Raw genomic sequence first — 21,601 nt, forward strand, 5'->3', positions numbered from 1 at the left:
AGTTCACCTGGCTCTACCTGCCGGTTCTATTCAGAGTTCACCTGGCTCTACCAGCTGCCTCTATTCAGAGTTCATCTGGCTCTACCTGTCGGTTCTATTCAGAGTTCACCTGACTCTACCTGCCGGCTCAATTCAGAGTTCACCTGGCTCTACCAGCCGGTTCTATTCAGAGTTCACCTGACTCTACCAGCTGCCTCTATTCAGAGTTCACCTGGCTCTACCTGCCGGTTCTATTCAGCGTTCACCTGGCTCTACCTGCCGGTTCTATTCAGAGTTCACCTGGCTCTACCTGCCGGTTCTATTCAGAGTTCACCTGACTCTACCAGCTGCCTCTATTCAGAGTTCACCTGGCTCTACCTGCCGGTTCTATTCAGCGTTCACCTGGCTCTACCAGCTGCCTCTATTCAGAGTTCATCTGGCTCTACCTGTCGGTTCTATTCAGAGTTCACCTGGCTCTACCTGCCGGCTCAATTCAGAGTTCACCTGGCTCTACCTGCCGGCTCTATTCAGAGTCCATCCACAGGGGCACCGCACAGTGGCACAGTGTCAGAATGTAATAACTGTAATAATAATGACAACTCAGGGGAAAGACCTATATACCACTGCAAACATTAATCACTTCACTAAGTGGTGGTCTGGGAGACTTAGCTATCTCCCCAGAGCTCTGTTCGTCAGCAGAGGAGTCAGGTCAAAGCTGAGGAGTCAGTTGGACACCGTGGTGAATATTAAAACATTGTCTTGATATCACTGATGTTTTTGAGTAGACTTCAGGACTACTGGATGTTGTGGTGCGTACAGGGTTTAAATAGTCTGTTCTGTTCCTGTCCAGCTCTGAATGGCTGGAGAGAGGGCCTTTAGTTTCAGGGCAGTGTTTGTGTGTCTGTCTCCCTGTGCGTGTGTGTGTTGTCTGAATGGCCTGGGTCTGGTCTAGTATCCCCTGCACAGCATAGCCCTGTTTAATGACCCCTCAGTCATGGAGCCGCTCACTTTGAAGCCTCTTGATTGAAATTCAAGAGGAGAAATCTGACTTTTAAAAGCGTACAATTACACAGAGAAAGAGGGAACAAAACACACGCACAGACGTAATCAGCAAACAGAAGAGAGGAGGGAGGGAAGAGAGGAGGGGAGGGAGAATCACCTTTCTCAGGAAACATACTACTGTATTGTAAACCAGGAGCTCTTCTTCTCTTCTCTCTAGCCAGGGTCAGAGACACTCAGTAACCTAAAGAACCGCATCGGTCTGGTGTCTTCACCAACAACGTGACAGAACTGATGCGTTGTGTGTGTGCACGCGTGCGTGCGTGGGGTGGAGATGACATAGGACAGAAGAGAGATGGGTCTGGCCTTGACGTACTTCAACCTACCTGTCTGAGAGCCCTGCTCTGCTCTACTTTGGTCAGACAGGCGGGCAGCACCCCCTACTGTACCTGGCAGCCAAGGCTGTGTGCGTGTCCATGTGGGTGTTTCAGTAGGCATCAGCGAGCATATAAAGTATCATGTCTTTTGTTCAAGAGAGGTTCTGGTGTGCATTCAAGGATGTTCTTAGACCAGAGTGTGTTTAGTACAGTAGCACGTGTGTGTGTCTATGCTAAGGAACACCCTTTAAGGCCAATCAGGATGATTGCACACCTCTCGCATCTGTTGCCTTTGTTCCTTAGGTTACCTGGGTACCCTGTTACCCCACCTTGCCCGGTAATGCATGACAGCTGCTGGCAGGGCATGGCATCTTCTGTAGGGTGACTGTTAAGCTGTTAAGGTAGCTGATAAGGAGCCCTGCAGTATGGTGCCAGTGGGCCCAGATGGCTGTGAAACTAGGCATGCACTTGTTCCAACGTCAGTACTTGCACGCTACGTAGAATTAAGCAATACATTGGGCATGCTTTCTAAGTAGTGTGCATTCTAAGTAGTACGTTGAATGCAATCTGACACACATAACTGGATGCCAGAATATAAGATAAAAGCAGCTCTATCTCCTTAAATGGAGTCATGGTGTCACACCCTGACCATAGTTTGCTTTGTATGTTTCTATGTTTTGGTTGGTCAGGGTGTGATCTGAGTGGGCATTCTATGTTGGATGTCTTGTTTGTCTATTTCTATGTCTGGCCTGATATGGTTCTCAATCAGAGGCAGGTGTTAGTCATTGTCTCTGATTGGGAACCATATTTAGGTAGCCTGGGTTTCACTGTGTTTGTGGGTGATTGTTCCTGTCTCTGTGTTTTGCACCAGATAGGACTGTTTTAGGTTTTCGCACGTTTGTTGTTTTGTTCGTTTATTCGTGTACAGTTTCTTTATTAAAGTACAATGAATAACAACCACGCTGCATTTTGGTCCGCCTCTACTTCACCTAAAGAAAACCGTTACACATGGACCTCAGTTCACCTCCAACAAGGTTCACAAGGTGACTCACTGCATTACCTGGGAACGACCAGCAGTGTTTATTTCCATGTTCCATTACTGTCTTATTAACGATAACAGGCTCTTATAAAGAACACAGGTCTGAGTTCAGTTTGTGGCCCCCTTTTCAAGCCTGCGTTGGAATCAGAAGTCTGATAGCACTATGTCCTAACTCTCCTGTGACGATCTGAAGGATCAGGTTACAGTGGGTCCGCTCTACAGCGTGCTCTCTCTAGTAGAGGGGCAGAGCGGGAAGTTGGCTGTTTTATAGCAGTCATAAAATATGCGGTCTCTATTTCTCTGTAGTGTGAGCGTGGAATGTAAACTGTGGAACACAGTTGGACATCAAAAGTTTGAATAATTAAACAATATTTCTATTTTTGAGAATGTGGGAGTGGTCCGTGGACACTTAATGAACAGTCATGACGAGTGTGTTTCATTTGGTGATCTCATGAGGAACAGGAAACACTCATGACTGCGTCTCTGGGTGTGTACACTTCTTAATTGTGGGGTTTACATCTAAATATTGTGAAACGTATGTGATTAAACATGACACAATTTGTGAAAAGATGTAATGTGATGTTAACCTTCTAAATGAGAAAACATGGTTTTTCATATAAAGTCAACCAAATCAGTGGCCATGTGAGCATAGCCGTCATGGACCGCCGTTTCTCAGAAGTGTATAAAACCCACTCCTGACTAAATGTACAATAGACCAGAACATATGGAGCTGACGCTACATGTTGAAATGGTTGAGAACAACAACTCTATAGGCCCAGGAGACCAGACAGCGTGTAGTGTTGGCTACACGGCTGGAAATGGTTCAACTCTGAGACTATCGATCACTACAGAATAAGAGCAAATCCTAGACGTAGAATTACAACAACCGCTGAAGCATCTATTCTATGCAACGACCATGTGTACGCCTGACGTATCCATTACAACAGACACTATCCAGAGCCGCTGAGAAAGTGACAACGACAAAAGACATTGTGACTTCTGGGGAAGTTAACCAGACTCTCTGATGAACTGACTCTCCAGCAGATGGACCGGCGATTCCAACAGAGAAGACAACGACATACGGGCGTAAATATGTATATTGCAATTATTTTCAAATGAGCGGCCGTTCATGTGCAAAGGATTAGCATGTCAATGGATATAATTATCAACTGTGTGTAGTGAAACCATTTTGTCTTTCCCTCTTTTTATCCGTGTCCACCCCTTTCCATTATCTACCAAGCAGTCATACCGGTTTAGCCCACTAGGGACTTATCAATACGTTGTGTTAGTAACCAATAACAATATGGTTTGTTTATGTATTTCTGTGATTTGTTTGGTTAGTTAGTAAATAAATAATTAAGCCAAATTGTATTGTCACGTTCTGACCATAGTTCTGTTATTTTATTCTTTGTTTTAGTATGGTCAGGGCGTGGGCAGTCTATGTTTGTATTACTATGTTGGTTTTTGTGTTCAGCCTAGTATGGTTCTCAATCAGAGGCAGGTGTCGTTAGTTGTCTCTGATTGAGAATCATACTTAGGTAGCCTGGGTTTCACTTTTGGTTGGTGGGTGTTTGTTTCCGTGTGAGTGTTTGGGCCACACGGTACTGTTTCGGTTTTTGTAAATTCACGTCATCGTTTATTGTTTTGATTCCGTGTTCAGTGCTTTCTTTAATTAAAATCATCATGAACACTTACCACGCTGCGCTTTGGTCCGATCCTTACTCCTCCTCAGACGAAGAGGAGGAAATCCGTTACATGTATTTTGCTGATTCATTATGGGAACAGGGTTTGTGCAGATATCCAAGGGGTTGTGACGTTCAGTAATGAGAACTGATGAGGTAATAATTATACATTAATAGAAGACTAATCGATAAGATATAAAAAATATCTGAACAGAAATAGAGACTCTATAAACATTTTCCCATGGTGCCCCGACTTCCTAGTTAATTAAAGTTCACATGATTAGTTTAATCACGTAATAATAATTTCCCTTGGAGAAATGATTTGATAAGATAACAGTCATCACATTTAATGATAGTCCAACAGCTATGATGTGATAAAAGCGTCTGATAAATTAACTAAATATAACTGCTTATGTAAAAGCGAACCATTTATTTGTCACATGCGCCGAATACAACAGGTAGACCTTACTGTGAAATGCCTACTTACAAGCCCTTAACCAGCAATGCAGTTAAGAAAATATTTACTAAATAAACTAAAGTAAAAAAAGATACATTCTTTAAAAGTAACATAATAAATAACAATAATGAGGCTATATAAAGGGGGTACCGGTACCGGGTCAATGTGCGAGGGTACCAGTTAGTCAAGGTAATTTGTACATAAAGTGTACAGTGACTATGCACAGATAATAAACAGCGAGCAGGAGCCATGTAAAAACAAAGGGACAGGGGATAGACAGTACAGTGCATTCGGAAAGTATTCAAACCCCTCGACTTATTCCACTTATTTTGTTGTGTTACAGCCTGATTTCAAAATGGATTAAATAGATTATTTTTCTCACCTATCTAAACACAATATGCATGTTCATTTTCACATATACATTTTGGTCAATTAGCAGACCTGTTTATCCAGAACTAAGGTAGTTAAAACAACAACATATCACAGTCATAGCAAGTTAAGTTCCTGTAACGGTTACTGACAACGTTGTTGCTGTGCGGGCTGGCTACTTGCAAATGCATTTCTGTATTTTAAAATACAAAATATGTGTTTTAATTAAATACATTTTCAAATACAATAATTTTGTAGTTTATTTTGATACATTGATCTTTATGGTATTTTATCATTCTATTTTGTAATTGTATTTTGTCTTTTTGCCCATCCGTGCTTGCAGTCTAGTCCAGTATAGGTTGAGGGCAAAGAGAGAAGATGGCAGGGTCTGATTTTCCATGGAACCAAGAACGTCCATTTGACATTGTGGCTTGGGGCAGTTGTTTTCCCTTCTTCTGACTAATTCATGGGTCCAAATGAGTGAACTGAGCCTGGACACATGCTGGGCACGAGACCTGAGACTGATGGATCGAAACACTGGCCGACCGCAGAGGCCTGGGAAACCAAAAGCAATTTCCTGCTCAGTGGTTCTGGTAAACATGGCGACTGCATCCCAAATGGCACCCATTTCCCTATGCAGTGAACTACTTTTGACCAGAGTACTATGGGCCCTATATGGGAAATAGGGTGTCATTTGGGACGCGGACGGAATTTTCTTCATCATCTGTTTTAATCATGGTGTTTTTCCAGCACCTCAATGGACATCACATGGTAAAACCACTTCACACTGGATGCAGCCTAGAGAGTCAACACAAATGATGACAAAACAAACATCCAGAGAGTGAATTCAGACACTGAGGATCTACAAATATAGAGCCAGCGGCTACACTAATTATTTTAAATATTCATGCCCCTGTCCTCAACTATCACCCGTTCCAAAGTCAAAACGACAGCCTGCTTATGCGGCGACATGAAACCAATTAGTTGGATGGTGTTATTTAAATGCTATAAAAAGCCATGTTGGCTTGAGCGTCTCATCCAAGTCCTCTAAGCCTGATGGGGTTTCTAATCAACAGGGCTCACTGGTCTAAAGTCTTTAAGGGGAGCAGCAGCAGACCTCTGTTCGGTTGGCCATCTAGCTGATTGGAGCGCTGCTTTCCGTGTTGCCCACACTGCTCCGCTACCACCGCCACCGTGATGCAGATTCATAATTTAACGCCTGGGTGTGGTGAGGTTTCACCTGCCTCTCTACTTCTCGCTCTCTCCCACCGACTCTCTCTCTCTTTCTCCTTACCCACATGAAACATTAATATAGTTTACTATAGAATATAGGGTTGGGTTTATACGGTTTTACCAGAAGTGCACACAAGGGGCACTATAAAAATAAAAAATGAAAACATTTGGCATCAGGGATCTGGATCCAGGAGGGGATTGAATGTCTCTGCTATAACCAAGAAGCCTGATCTTGACATCGAGCCACTTAGCTAGCAAGTTAGCAAACCAAATACATATAATTTATTTGACACATCTTAGATTTCTTATAGTTATACTTAACTTCTAGCATTTACAGTATTATCCCTCGATCAGGTGTGGTACTTACTACATTACTATCCTCAAAAAAATCCCCAGTAAATACTACAGCAATGTCTGCAAAAACGCTACAGTCTGCAAAACACAAATACTACAGTATTTAAATTGCATATACCCTGCCATTACGTTCTCCCATATCGCAATTTGTGCCACCCATATGTGAGAAACCTACATGCCAAGTATAGACCATATTGTGTTCCCTAATGTTTATAGAAAATAACAAAAGCGCTGAACTATCCATTCAGAACCCAGTCCTACAGGTTATGGAACATTTCCTATTTTAGTATCTATCCAGTAGGTTTCCATAAGGAGAACGCCTCCACCTCTATGTCAAAGATATTAAAACATAAACACTAAAGGAAATACTACAGTAGTGCCTGGAATGCTACAGTAAATACTACATTATACTACAATCTGCAAAAACACTATATTAATTACTATAGTATATAATAGTTATTTTACTACAGTATTTATACTATAATTAACTGTAAATACTACAGTATACTACAGTAAACACTACAGTAAATACTACAGTAAAGTCCGCAAAAACACTACGGTAAATACTACAGTATAATACAATCTGCAAAAACACTATATTAATTACTATAGTATATACTAGTTATTTTACTACAGTATTTATACTATAATTAACTGTAAATACTACAGTATACTACAGTAAACACTACAGTAAATACTACAGTAAAGTCCGCAAAAACACTACAGTAAATGCTGTAGTATTTATACCATAGTATACTTAGTAGTTTTTTCATCCCTCTCCCCTTTCTCTCGCTCTCCTACACTCTCTATATTGCTCCCTTCCCGCTCTCTCTCTCTGTCTCCCTCGCTCCACTATCGGGTTCCAGGAACACACCGTGCCAAGATGGGCGACAGTGGAGAGGTGTGCGTAACCAGCACCAAAAGTCAACGAGTCACTGAGACAGCTGCTGACTATTTTATGCCCTAATCCAACTACAATAGAATATAATTAAAAGGTGATTTGTTAATAAAACTCTAACATTACAGGCGTCAGAAAATTAGAATAGCGTGACATTGGCCAAAAATAGTTCCTGACAACATTGTGACTGGGACAGATTAGTTAGGACCTCATCCCTTCCCTCTAGGCCTATTCTTGAACTGACAGAGGAGCGTGCTTTAAAAGATAAGTTTGGGGATGTTCCTGAACCCATTGTGTCCTGGGAAAGATGAGTTAGTAGTAAGAAGCCTGATGGAGAGGTGTGTGGTGCAGGAGTTGTGCAGGCAGCCAGGCACGGGCCACGATTACCAGTATACCATGATCAGACTCACCTCCGGACCAGTTCCACACTAACAAGAGGATTATCTCCCAGGCACAGAGGCAGGGAGCAAAGGACACAATCAGACCTATTTGTATGGTCCTCTGAGCCCAACACCACTAGACAGGAAACACAACCATCATTAACAGAGAGAGAGAGTGACTAGACAGGAAACACAACCATCATTAACAGAGAGAGTGAGAGAGAAAGATAGACATAGAGAAAGAGAGAGACAGAGCGAGAGAGACAGAAAGGGAAAGAGAGCGAGGGAGAGAGAGAGAGCGACAGAGAGGCACATAGAGAGACAGAGAGCGAGCGGGAAAGAGAACGAGAGAGATATGTAGAAGTTAAATATTTGAATGTAGAGGACAATATATTTACCACCTGCCAAGACAGAGCTTCATATTATATTGATGATAATATGTATTCAGATGCGTCATCTGTGGTAGAAGCCATCCACATGGCAAGGGATAGAATACTGGTAGAAATGATTTATAGAAGATTTATAGAAGACAAAGGGTCAATGGTCATAGAGATTGAGCAAGAGATGCACTACCGTAACAACACCATGTCTATACATGTATCACGAGTGATTGTCCCAGTTCATGTGTTGTATATATGTTATATGTGGTCTGGAATTGTGTGAGTTTAAGTTTTCTGATGTACGTATGTATGGTTTAGTGCTTGTTTGTGTGCCTATAGGTCAGGGCTGTGAATGCAGGACAGAGATAAAGGTTGTTTACTTGCTTTAGTGTGTGTGCCTGCGTGTGTCTGAGCGTGTAAGTGTGTGTGTGTCTAAGCGTGTGTGTCTGAGTGTGTCTGTACCTGCCTGTGCTTATGTTTTCCCTAGATACACCGTCCCTTTTAATCCATGTCCTTTGGCGACAGTGTGGTTGCCATGGCAGCAGGGCGACGAGCCTGTCTACCCCTCATAGGCACGCCCTACACACACCTGTTGCTATTAGGCTAATAGGGGCCGGGGGGGGGTGGGTTGTGCTGGAGTGGGGTGGGATGGCCTGCTCCTAGGGGCCATCTGTACTACTTGCAAGCCTGGGGGTCCCCTGGAAAGAGGGGTCTGAGACTGGGAGATGTAACTCACACCACACAGAAGATCTCAGGCACAGCAGATGTCTGAAGCAGTGTGCAAAGCTGTGAGAAACACAAAGCCCCAACACACCCTCTTCAGAGCTAAAGCACATCCACCATCACCGGTAGGTTATGGAACCGGCTTATCAATATGCCTGAGGACTGAATAACAAAAGGTTTCCAACTGGGATAAAACACACAATTACACCCGGACAAAGGAACACAATGTCATTGTTGTAAACTGACTAATTGACTTGAGCATGTTTTTGTATGTTTCTAATCACATAACAAAGGGGGCCTGTCTCTGTTTCCATAATGGTGAGATGGGAGGCATGTGTTAGAGCTAGATTGTAAGCTACTGCCCTATCTTATAGCTTCAACATTTGTATATAATTATATTCTCTCAATATGTTATAGCTTCACTGTTATATATCACTATATTCTCTCAATATGTTTTGCATCATTATATTCATCTGAGTACGAATGGGTCGCTTATTCTCAAATAGCTCTTTGTGTATGATTCCGGATAATTAACGATGTAGTGAGGCAGGCTGCAAGAATGTATACTCCCTAGTCTCAAAGTTTCTCCTGACTGATAGGAAGATGGGGACTTGTGTGGAGGAGTCCTGAAGGTTTCAGACTCGGGCTGGGACAATAACCCCACCTGCCAAACCACAGAGATTCACTGTACATCCTAGACTCAGGAGGAGGAGGACTTGTCAGGGAAGAGGGTACAAACAGAGGTTATAAATATATGTGCGTGCATAATCATACTTCGTCTTTGAAGCTGTATGACCCAGAGCAGTTGAATAACTCTAGCTAGAGCATTCTTCAGAGTCCGACTGGAATTTATACCAGAACCTTCGAACCTAACGCCATATTTAAAGAAGCTGACCTACCACATATATTTAGACACAAGTTATGATCCAATGTCAATATGATCAAACACAAGTTAACCCTAAGCTACAAAGAAAAATGAGCAACTGACAGATGGCTAAAACCAAAACTCTGAACTTACAACCAGATCAAAAACAGCTACGATCCAGAACCTTATGTCACCTCCCACCTAACCGTGTGTGCCCTGTTGAGAACCGGGATACTGCCTCTGGCAATTGAAGTAGATAGTTCAATGCCATAGATGAATAAGAGCGACAATCTACAGTCTGGGATTTAGGGGAGGTAGAGAATGAACTGCACATTTGATTGTACTTCATATGATGATTTGAGAGCTATACTGTAAAATGTTGCAAAGACATTAGGAATCACTTTGGATTATAGATGAAGAAAAACTTGAATGGCTATTTAGGAAATAAGTATTTCTAGTTGAAAATTGTATCTCCTAAGCTTGGAAGATGCGACAAGATAAGTTGTATCCTTGAACGTTTTTTGTTTTGCTTTCTCAATTGTTTTACCTGCCATATAAACGCATGTTTATATATACACTATATATACAAAAGTATGTGGACACCCCTTCAAATTAGTGGATTCGGGTATTTTAGCCACACCCATTGCTGACAGGTGTATAAAATCGAGCACACAGCCATGCAATCTCCGTAGACAAACATTGGCAGTAGAACGGCCTTACTGAAGAGCTCAGTGACTTTCAACATGGCACCGTCGTAGGATGCCATCTTTCCAACAAGTCACTTCGTCAAATTTCTGCCCTGCTAGAGCTGCCCCGGTCAAATGTAAGTGCTGTTATTGTGAAGTGGAAAAGTCTAGGTCAACAACGTTGGCCACACAAGCTCACAGAACCGGACCGCCGAGTTCTGAAGCACGTAGCTTCAGCACTCGCGTAGCTTCAGCACTCGCGTAGCTTCAGCACTCGCGTAGCTTCAGCACTCGCGTAGCTTCAGCACTCGCGTAGCTTCAGCACTCGCGTAGCTTCAGCACTCGCGTAGCTTCAGCACTCGCGTAGCTTCAGCACTCGCGTAGCTTCAGCACTCGCGCATCTGGAAGTCCAGATGGTGAGTGGGTTGAGTCACTGACGTGATCTTCCTGTCTGGGTTGCCTTTCTGGGTTGCCCCCCCCCCCTTTGGGTTGTGCCTTGACGGAGATCTTTGTGGGCTACACTCGGCCTTGTCTCAGGATGGTGGTCGGTGGTTGAAGATATCCCTCTAGTGGTGTGGGGGCTGTGCTTTGGTAAAGTGGGTGGGGTTATATCCTGCCTGTTTGGCTCTGGGTATTGTCGGATGGGGTCACAGTGTCTTCCGACCCCTCCTGTCCTAGCCTCCAGTATATATGGTACAGTAGTTTATGTGTCGGGGGGCTAGTGTAGGTCTGTTATATCTGGAGTATTTCTCCTGTCTTATCCGGTGTCCAGTGTGAATTTAAATATGGCCACCTCTCATAGCCTGGTTCCTCTCTAGGTTTCTTCCTAGGTTTTGCCCTTTCTAGGGAGTTTTTCCTAGCCACCGTGCTTCTACACCTGCATTGCTTTCTGTTTGGGGTTTTAGGCTGGGTTTCTGTACAGCACTTTGAGATATCAACTGATGCAAGGGCTTTATAAAATAAATTTGATTTGATCTGGGTTTGGTGGAGGCCAACTGTAAAGTGTAGTGGAGGAGGAATAATTGGCTGGGGCTGTTTTTCATGGTTCGGGCCAGGCCCCTTAGTTCCAGTGAAGGGCAATCTTAACACTACAGCATACAATGATATTCTAGACAATTCTGTGATTCTAACTTTGAGCCAACAGCTTGGGGAAGGCCCTTTCCTGTTTCAGCAAGACAATGCCCCCATGCACAAATCGAGGTCAATACAGAAATGGTTTGTCGAGATTGGTGTGGAAGAACTTGACTGGCCTGCACAGAGCCCTGACCTCAATCCCATCGAACACCTTTAGGACGAGTTAGAACGCCGATTGCGAGCCAGGTCTAATCACCCAACATCAGTACCCGACCTCACTAATGCTCGTGGCTGAAGCAAGTCCCAGCAGCAATGTTCCAACATCTAGTGGAAAGCCTTCTCAGAAGAGTGGAGGCTGTTATAGCAGCAAAGGGGGGACCAACTCCATGATTTTGGAATGAGATATTTTGGTAATGTAGTGTATGTGTGTGTGTGTGCATATAGACATAATTATTGTATTTTGCTACAGCAAACACAGTGTCTTATAAGCGCATGTGGACTAGGCATCCTGAAGATGCACGATACTATAATAATAAAATACATTAAAAAATCTAATCAATCAATCAATCAAAATCGGTACTCATACCATTTACTGGTACAGCAGAGCCTGTGGGAGCAGGGCACAAAGAGTCCATCACTATGCCCCACCTAGAGTCTGGAACAATCTGCTGTTGAAGATGTTGATATCTATGTTCCCTGTGCAGCATTATGACCCGTCTCATTGCACAGTTCTCATAGTAAAATGAAAGAAGTCTGTCTGTCTGTCTGTCTGTCTGTCTGTCTGTCTGTCTGTCTGTCTGTCTGTCTGTCTGTCTGTCTGTCTGTCTGTCTGTCTGTCTGTCTGTCTGTCTGTCTGTCTGTCTGTCTGTCTGTCTGTCTGTCTGTCTGTCTGTCTGTCTGTCTGTCTGTCTGTCTGTCTGTCTGTCTGTCTGTCCATATCACCTTTCCTTCCTTCTAGAAGTTAGATCAGCTTCCCAAATGTCATAGTGGTCTGGTCAAAAGTAGTGCCCTTTATAGTGAACAGGATGCTATTTGGGATCACGTGCAGTCTTGATGAATCACCACCAAACCACTATGCCCCCTGTGAAACGATGACATAACAATAGGCCCCCTGAACAATGTCTTCTGTGTGCCACCAATCTAAAGACGATCAAGAACAAAAGACGAAGCAAAAAAACAAACAATCAAGTCTGACCAGCCAGGACCTTTACCAGGTTGCCCTTTCAGAACTCAATCAAGACTTTGGGGACAATCACCAAGCAAGAAACCCCTCCTTCAATTGTCCTCATCTCGTCCCCCCCTGCCCTCCAACAATGGTGTATCCCATTTCAGGGGCTCTACATCAGTGGCAGCTGGTGTGTACCAGTCTGCACCTGATACAGGGTGCTTAGTTGCAGCTCTTCAACTGTACTGTAGCTCAGTCTGTTGCCCCCTGCCCTCTGTGTTTATGTAACCTGTCTGCTCTATGCAGGTGTGTGTGTGTGTGTGTGTGTGTGTGTGTGTGTGTGTGTGTGTGTGTGTGTGTGTGTGTGTGTGTGTGTGTGTGTGTGTGTGTGTGTGTGTAGCCGTCTGGGAGATCACCATAGCATAGCTCAGGGCTGAGGGTCGTGCTGGATCACAGACCTGCAACAGGATCAGTGTGTGTATGTAGCCGTCTGGGAGATCAACATAGCATAGCTCAGGGCTGAGGGTCGTGCTGGATCACAGACCTGCAACAGGATCAGTGTGTGTATGTAGCCGTCTGGGAGATCAACATAGCATAGGTCAGGGCTGAGGGTCGTGCTGGATCACAGACCTGCAACAGGATCAGTGTGTGTATGTAGCCGTCTGGGAGATCAACATAGCATAGCTCAGGGCTGAGGGTCGTGCTGGATCACAGACCTGCAACAGGATCAGTGTGTGTATGTAGCCGTCTGGGAGATCAACATAGCATAGCTCAGGGCTGAGGGTCGTGCTGGATCACAGACCTGCAACAGGATCAGTGTGTGTATGTAGCCGTCTGGGAGATCAACATAGCATAGCTCAGGGCTGAGGGTCGTGCTGGATCACAGACCTGCAACAGGATCAGTGTGTGTGTAGCCATCACAGATCTGCAATAGGATCGCTGACAATAGGATCACTGACTGACCACTTACACAACAGCAGGACAGAGATCAAGAGCTGCTGGTGAAGTGTGGGTCAGTGTGCTCTCTTTACCTGTGCATTGATCCCTTGTGTCTATAGGCTACTGCATAATACATACAGCTATACATTATTGGATAGTAAAAGAGGTCCAATAAGCTGAACAAAGGAGTCCTTCAAAGTTACTTTGCAACAAAGTAAAAGGGTTGTCGCTTTACAGTTGATAATGTGGAATAAAAGAAAAGTTGTTATTCTACAGAGAACCATTTAGAACACAACCGTGATATTGAGTGATAATGAAAGTCACAATCTCTTTATGCCACCTTCATGCTAGTCTACTGTATTGCTGTTCTGTATCAGTATGTTGTCTGAAGGAGGTGAACCTAACAGGCCCTAACATGCCCCGAGGTTGGTTGGGGTATTAAAAACATCAACATGAAAGACAGAGATGATGTATCAACCCACGCCAATCAGCTTTATCTAACCAACTTAATCAACTGTAAAGCCTGTCGGTAAACAACAAATCTACTTTGTGTTTGATGAATACCAGAATACTTGATTGTAGTATAACTACCAAGCACCTGGCTACCACCAAACATACACACATATCTCAAAGCACACACCTCCTCAAGACAGGCCATAGAGGCAAGCAGATATAACATTTGTGGCAGTTGACAGGCCAGGAGCCTATTGGCCAAGTGTCAGAGGTTAGAGGTAAACCGGAGGTCAGAGCTCTGGTCAGCAGTCAGGGCTGGTCAGACAGAGCTCTGGTCAGCAGCAGGGCTGGTCAGACAGTCAGAGCTCTGGTCAGCAGCAGGGCTGGTCAGACAGTCAGAGCTCTGGTCAGCAGCAGGGCTGGTCAGGCAGTCAGAGCTCTGGTCAGCAGCAGGGCTGGTCAGACAGAGCTCTGGTCAGCAGCAGGGCTGGTCAGACAGTCAGAGCTCTGGTCAGCAGCAGGGCTGGTCAGACAGTCAGAGCTCTGGTCAGCAGCAGGGCTGGTCAGGCAGTCAGAGCTCTGGTCAGCAGCAGGGCTGGTCAGACAGTCAGAGCTCTGGTCAGCAGCAGGGCTGGTCAGGCAGTCAGAGCTCTGGTCAGCAGCAGGACTGGTCAAGCAGTCAGAGCTCTGGTCAGCAGCAGGGCTGGTCAGGCAGTCAGAGCTCTGGTCAGCAGCAGGGCCGGTCAGACAGTCAGAGCTCAGGTCAGCAGCAGGGCCGGTCAGACAGTCAGAGCTCTGGTCAGCAGCAGGGCTGGTCGGACAGTCAGAGCTCTGGTCAGCAGCAGGGCTGGTCAGGCCGTCAGAGCTCTGGTCAGCAGCAGGGCTGGTCAGGCAGTCAGAGCTCAGGTCAGCAGCAGGTCTGGTCAGACAGTCAGAGCTCTGGTCAGCAGCAGGTCTGGTCTGGTCAGGCAGTCAGAGCTCTGGTCAGCAGCAGGTCTGGTCTGGTCAGGCAGTCAGAGCTCTGGTCAGCAGCAGGTCTGGTCAGACAGTCAGAGCTCTGGTCAGCAGCAGGACTGGTCAAGCAGTCAGAGCTCTGGTCAGCAGCAGGGCTGGTCAGGCAGTCAGAGCTCTGGTCAGCAGCAGGGCCGGTCAGACAGTCAGAGCTCAGGTCAGCAGCAGGGCCGGTCAGACAGTCAGAGCTCTGGTCAGCAGCAGGGCTGGTCGGACAGTCAGAGCTCTGGTCAGCAGCAGGGCTGGTCAGGCCGTCAGAGCTCTGGTCAGCAGCAGGGCTGGTCAGGCAGTCAGAGCTCAGGTCAGCAGCAGGTCTGGTCAGACAGTCAGAGCTCTGGTCAGCAGCAGGTCTGGTCTGGTCAGGCAGTCAGAGCTCTGGTCAGCAGCAGGTCTGGTCTGGTCAGGCAGTCAGAGCTCTGGTCAGCAGCAGGTCTGGTCAGACAGTCAGAGCTCAGGTCAGCAGCAGGGCTGGTCAGAGAGTCAGAGCTCAGGTCAGCAGCAGGGCTGGTCAGAGAGTCAGAGCTCTGGTCAGCAGCAGGTCTGGTCAGACAGTCAGAGCTCAGGTCAGCAGCAAGGTTGGTCAGACAGTCAGAGCTCTGGTCAGCAGCAGGGCTGGTCGGACAGTCAGAGCTCTGGTCAGCAGCAGGTCTGGTCTGGTCAGAGAGTCAGAGCTCAGGTCAGCAGCAGGTCTGGTCAGACAGTCAGAGCTCTGGTCAGCAGCAGGGCCGGTCAGACAGTCAGAGCTCAGGTCAGCAGCAGGGCCGGTCAGACAGTCAGAGCTCTGGTCAGCAGCAGGGCTGGTCGGACAGTCAGAGCTCTGGTCAGCAGCAGGGCTGGTCAGGCCGTCAGAGCTCTGGTCAGCAGCAGGGCTGGTCAGGCAGTCAGAGCTCAGGTCAGCAGCAGGTCTGGTCAGACAGTCAGAGCTCTGGTCAGCAGCAGGGCTGGTCAGACAGTCAGAGCTTAGGTCAGCAGCAGGGCTGGTCAGACAGTCAGAGCTCTGGTCAGCAGCAGGTCTGGTCTGGTCAGGCAGTCAGAGCTCTGGTCAGCAGCAGGTCTGGTCTGGTCAGGCAGTCAGAGCTCTGGTCAGCAGCAGGTCTGGTCAGACAGTCAGAGCTCTGGTCAGCAGCAGGTCTGGTCTGGTCAGGCAGTCAGAGCTCTGGTCAGCAGCAGGGCTGGTCAAACAGTCAGAGCTCAGGTCAGCAGCAGGGCTGGTCAGACAGTCAGAGCTCTGGTCAGCAGCAGGTCTGGTCAGAGAGTCAGAGCTCAGGTCAGCAGCAGGGCTGGTCAGACAGTCAGAGCTCAGGTCAGCAGCAGGGCTGGTCAGACAGTCAGAGCTCTGGTCAGCAGCAGGTCTGGTCAGACAGTCAGAGCTCTGGTCAGCAGCAGGGCTGGTCAGACAGTCAGAGCTCTGGTCAGCAGCAGGGCTGGTCAGACAGTCAGAGCTCTGGTCAGCAGCAGGTCTGGTCAGACAGTCAGAGCTCTGGTCAGCAGCAGGGCTGGTCAGACAGTCAGAGCTCTGGTCAGCAGCAGGTCTGGTCAGACAGTCAGAGCTCTGGTCAGCAGCAGGGCTGGTCAGCAGCAGGTCAGGTCAGACAGTCAGAGCTCTGGTCAGCAGCAGGGCTGGTCAGACAGTCAGAGCTCTGGTCAGTAGCAGGGCTGGTCAGACAGTCAGAGCTCTGGTCAGCAGCAGGGCTGGTCAGGCAGTCAGAGCTCTGGTCAACAGCAGGACTGGTTAGACAGTCAGAGCTCTGGTCAGCAGCAGAGCTGGTCACAGTCAGAGCTCTGGTCAGCAGCAGGGCTGGTCAAACAGTCAGAGCTCTGGTCAGTAGCAGGGCTGGTCAGACAGTCAGAGCTCTGGTCAGCAGCAGGGCTGGTCAGGCAGTCAGAGCTCTGGTCAACAGCAGGGCTGGTCAGGCAGTCAGAGCTCTGGTCAACAGCAGGACTGGTTAGACAGTCAGAGCTCTGGTCAGCAGCAGAGCTGGTCACAGTCAGAGCTCTGGTCAGCAGCAGAGCTGGTCACAGTCAGAGCTCTGGTCAGCAGCAGGGCTGGTCAGGCAGTCAGAGCTCTGGTCAGCAGCAGGGCTGGTCAGACAGTCAGAGCTCTGGTCAGCAGCAGGTCTGGTCAGGCCAGGGAAAATACTCTCTAGCTACCAAAATATAGGTCTGCTAAGCAGACATGATGTGACCACTAGAAAAAATGAACACAGTGAAAATGTACAGTGCAAAATCCTCAAGAGTAAATGTCACTGTTGTATGTTTAATTTGGCTCACAAAAGAAGCCTAAGAAAATAAGGAATTTGTTTCAAGACCTTATCTTTAGCCAGTCTCTGCTGCTTTAGATGGCCTCTGATTCAGTTAGTCGACTAGCTGTTCCCATGCTATTATCAGAACTCAGTGGGAGCCAATCAAATTACCCCACTCCCTAGATCCATGTCACCCTAACCTGGCACACCTATGCGACCATAATTTACCAGACTATTATAATATAGTACAACTAGATCACCCCTCACTAGCCAGTATTAAAACCTGCAGTGAAAGCTGAACTAGATATTCACTGTAATGGCCCTCTATCAACAGAGTCTTTGAAAAGGTCTACATACAGTGCATTCGGAAAGTATTCAGACCCCTTGACTTTTTCCACATTTTGTTACGTTACAACCTCATTCCAAAATTAAATCAATACATTGTTTCCTCACCAATCTACACACATCACCTCATAATGACAAAGTGAAAACATTTTTTATAAGTATTCAGACCCTTTGCTATGAGACTTGAAATTGAGCTCAGGTGCATCCTGTTTCCATTGGTCATCCTTGACATGTTTCTATAACTTGGAGTCTACCTGTGGTAAAATCAATTGATTTGACATGGTTTGGAAAGGCACACACCTGTCTATATAAGGTCCCATAGGTGACAGTGTATGTCAGAGGAAAAACCAAGTCATGAGGTCGAAGGAATTGTCCATAGAACTCAGAGACGGGATTGTGTCGAGGCCCAGATCTGGGGAAGGGTACCAAGCATTTCTACAGCATTGAAGGTCCCCAAGAACACAGTGGTCTCTATCATTCTTAAACGGAAGTAGTTTGGAACCATCAAGACTCTTCCTAGAGCTGGCCGCCCAGCCAAACTGAGCAATTGGGGAAGCAGGGCCTTGGTCAGGGAGGTGACCAAGAACCCATAGTCACTCTGACAGAGCTGCAGAGTTCTTCTGTGGAGATGGCAGAACCTTTAAGGACAACCATCTCTGCAGCACTCCACCAATCAGGCCTTTATGGTAGAGTGGCCAGACGGAAGCCACTCCTCAGTAAAAAGGCACATGACAGCCCACTTGGAGTTTGCCAAAAGGCACCTAAAAGACTCTTAGACCATGAGATGAAACCATGATTTAACTATTTTGCCGGAATGCCAAGCATCACGTCTGGAGGAAACCTGCCATCATCCCTACAGTGAAGCATGGTGGTAGCAACATCATGCTGCGGGGATGTTTTCCCGTGGCAGGGACTGCGAGACTAGTCATGATCAAGGAAAAGATGAACGGAGCAAAGTACAGAGAGATCCTTGATGAAACCCTGCTCCAGAGCACTCAGGACCTCAGACTGGGGCAAAGGTTCACCTTCCAATAGGACAATGACCCTAAGCACACATCCAAGACAACGCAGGACTGGCTTCAGGACAAGCTTCTGAATGTCCTTGAGAGGCCCAAACAGAGCCCGGACTTGAACCCGATCGAACATCTCTGGAGAGACCTGACAATAGCTATGCAGCGACACTCCCCATCCAACCTGACAGAGCTTCAGAGGATCTGCAGAGAAGAATGGGATAATCTCCCCAAATACAGGTGAGCCAAGCTTGTAGCGTCACACCCAAGAAGACTGAAGGCTGTAATCGCTGCCAAAGGTGCTTCAACAAAGTACTGAGTAAAGGGTCTGAATAGTTATGTAATTTAAAAAAATGTTATTTTAATAGATTTGCAAATATTTCTAAAAACCTGTGTTTGCGTCATCATTATGGGGTAGTGTGTGGAGATTGATGAGGGAGAAAATCAATTTAGTCCATTTTAGAATAAGGCTGTAAGGTAACAAAATGTGAAAAAAGTTAAGGTGTCTAAATAATTTCAGCATGCACCGTAATCACTGCATGTACTGTAGTAGGGTTGGGGATTGCCAGGGACCTCACGATACGATATTATTACGATACGTAGGTGACAGTACAATAATAATAATGCATTGTGATTCTTACGATTCTATTTGTATTGCAATTCGATACTGTGATTTTATGATGATGTTTCAAACATATTGCTCACTATAGAGTAAACACGTTTTTGATCATGGAGTCATGGAAATAAAAGCGACGAAAACATGTTGGCTCTCTATGTTGGTACACAGATAGGGCTCTACCTATGTAGAGCAGAGGCCCCTTTTCCTTTCCAGTCTCCAAAATTCCCTTTTGGGTGGTGATATAATAACCCTTTGTTTTATGTCATTGTTGTTCAGAACCCACTGCCCATAAGTCGTGATCCAGTTCGCCACCCTGTCCACTGGTTGCGCTAACTAGCAGATTCACATCAATCATCAACATTAATGATCAGCTGATAGCCCACCCTCTCTTCCTGATGTCAGTCATGTCTTTAGGAGGCCTTGTAACTAGCTTGCTTACAATTTGTGATGATGAGTGAGTGTGTTGTTGCAGAAATAAATCGCACTATGCTACAGAGGCATTTAGTATGTTATGAATTGTGAAAGTTAAAAAATAGATTGTTTTGAGCACATGCCCCCTGAAAGTTCTGTGCACGTCCCTGTGGGTGTATGTGTGTGTGGGATGGATTGAAAGCACAGAGCAGAGGGCTGGAAAATAAGAAGAGTGCAGTGCTGACCCTGTGGCTGACCTGCCTGCTGGTTGTATAACAGGTATTAAGTGGCCAGGAGGTGAGCTCAAAGGAACACACTGCTCCGCACTGATGATGTTTAACAGTAACAGCACTGGCCAGAGGGCCGGGTGGCCAAAAGACCACACACACCACAAAAAACCACACACACAGACACAATCAAAGTTACACTTACATCCACAATATGGCACTTTCTGTAGAGTCATAAGTGACTGTAATAAACTCATATATACTGAACAAAAATATAAATGCAACATGCAACAATTTCAACAATTTTACAAGTTATGGTTCATATAAGGAAATCAGTCAATTAAAATTAATAAATTAGGTCCTAATCTATACATTTCACATGACTGGGCACGGACGCAGCCATGGGTGGGCCTGAGAGGGCATAGGCCCACCCATTTGGGAGCCAGGCCCAGCCAATCAGAATGTGTTTTCCCCCACAAAAGGGATTTATTACAGACAGTTTCATCAGCTGTCTGGGTGGCTGGTCTCAGACGATCCTACAAGTGAAGCCGGATGTGGAGGTCCTGGGCTGGCGTGGTTACACGTGGTCTGCGGTTGTGAGGCCGGTTGGACATACTGCCGAATTCTCTAAAACGAAGTTGGAGGCAGTTTATGGTGGAGAAATTAACATTCAATTCTCTGGCAACAGCTCTGGTGGACATTCCTGCAGTCAGCATGCCAATTACACACTGTTGCATTGTGCTGTGTGACAAAACTGCATATTATAGGGAGGCCTTTAATTGTCCCCAGCAGAAGGTGTACCTGTGTAATGATCATGCTGTTTAATCAGCTTCTTGATATGCCACACCTGTCAGGTGGATTGATTATCTTGGCAAAGGAGAAATGCTCACTAACAGGGATGTAAATACATTTGCACACAAAATTTGAGAAAAATATGCTTTTTTGTGCGTATGGAAAATGTCTGGGATTTTTTATTTCAGCTAATGAAACAGGGGTCTAAAACTTTGCATGTTGCGTTTATATTTTTGATCAGTAATACATATTTTTTGTATGCCTTGCTCAACAGCCTCTAATGAATTATTCATAAAATTCATTTTACTAGAAAATAGGCCTATACGGTATAGAAATGTAGGGCGTTTTATGAATCTGTACTGTGAAAAAAATGACAGTAGGTGATTAAAAACCCTGAAAGTCATTTAGGGTTGCATAAAGCACTCAAAGCAGTCCTGTGTCACCACACACACTGCAACACAGTGTTCAGGGTCAGACTGTCTATTAGTGTTGTCATGTTAACCTGGCTGCACAGAAAATAGGCCCCTTTGTTGTGATGCAACTCCAACCTGCTGTGGCTCCCTCCTTCCCTCCCCCCATTAGGACTTGTTCATCACCACTTTCCTCCACAGCCAGCGCCAGCCAGGAGTGGCGTCGCCATTTACAGCCACTTTATTCTCATTCCTGGCTCTACCTCTGTAGAGGAACTGACTGAGGTTAAATCTTCGGCTGCGGCCAAAGAAAGACGCTGCTGGGGTTTGTTTGTATTTCCTTTCCCTGCTCTCCTGTCCAGGAACTTATTCAAACACGACGCCTCGTAAAAGACTCTGACACTGTTTGGACAAAGTCCTCAGAGTCTATCCCTCGGACACAATAACAAGGCTATTTTGTGGCTGTTCCATTTTAGAAAAT

The 21,601-nt window shown here is 45.9% G+C and overlaps 1 pseudogene; it reads right to left on the reverse strand.

Annotated features, from left to right (window-relative positions):
• Window positions 1-21,601, reverse strand: part of LOC124040225 — an 81,834-nt pseudogene that overhangs the window by 46,392 nt on the left and 13,841 nt on the right.

Source organism: Oncorhynchus gorbuscha, linkage group LG07 (assembly GCF_021184085.1).
Source record: "Oncorhynchus gorbuscha isolate QuinsamMale2020 ecotype Even-year linkage group LG07, OgorEven_v1.0, whole genome shotgun sequence".
Lineage (NCBI taxonomy): Eukaryota > Metazoa > Chordata > Actinopteri > Salmoniformes > Salmonidae > Oncorhynchus > Oncorhynchus gorbuscha.